This window comes from Gopherus evgoodei, chromosome 11 (genome assembly GCF_007399415.2).
Source record: "Gopherus evgoodei ecotype Sinaloan lineage chromosome 11, rGopEvg1_v1.p, whole genome shotgun sequence".
Classification (NCBI taxonomy): Eukaryota; Metazoa; Chordata; order Testudines; family Testudinidae; genus Gopherus; species Gopherus evgoodei.
The window spans coordinates 78,575,158-78,576,038 of record NC_044332.1 but is presented as its reverse complement, the minus strand read 5'-3'; positions in this window follow the sequence as shown (position 1 = coordinate 78,576,038).

The window sequence follows — 881 nt, the reverse complement described above, 5'->3', positions numbered from 1 at the left end:
AATGCCCCACTCCCATCCAGCCAGGCTGTTTCATCCCCCTCTAGGCTTTAACAGCCCCTTTGCTTGACTAGACAGGATGGCTGAACGGGAGGTCTGAGACTGCAGTAGCCAGACAGAGACCCAGGAGCCCCTTCATTGTACAGGACAAGGCTCGGGGCACATGTCCTAGCCCTTCTGCTGCAGCATCCCCGGCCCCACTCAGGGGGCAGCCGCTTCTCCCAGGGATTGTGTATCACACACATGCCAGTGTCACAATTCCGTGGCTGCACACACGCACACGTGCACACACGAGTGTGGACACAGGAGAAGCTTTGCAAAGTAACCAGGCCAGTTCAACCCACTAAATCCATCTTATACTTCCCTTTTCTAACCCCTCTCCAGAGAAACACTCCCTGCAATCAAGGAGCCTCCATCATGCCCTGCCCACTTAAAAGTCTGGGTCTGCAAACATTTATCCCCCACTGCAGCCTCCATGGGGACAAAGCTGTTTATAACTAGGCCTCGGGCCTGTCTATCCAAATGCTGAGTGAGGGGTGCTCTTTGGTCCCTGGATGATGGGTGAATTCACCCCTCATTTACCACCCATTTGTATGGAGCGCCATGGTGGCGCCACTCTAGGGGGCGACCTGCCAGCCCACTGAGTTGCTAGGGTAAAAGTTTTCCGACGAATGTGCACGCGCGGCGCGTACACCTAACTGGAATGGATATGAGCAATCACTCGAAGAAGAACCCTTGTGCATTCGCTTACACATAGTGTTCATTGAAAATGAAGGGCAGCAAATGTAACCCGGTGCATTGTGTGAAAGAGAATTTCCTTTGATCTCTGTAGCCAGTGGAACTCATTTCCACAAGACAGCATGGAGAGCAAGAGCTTCACAAGA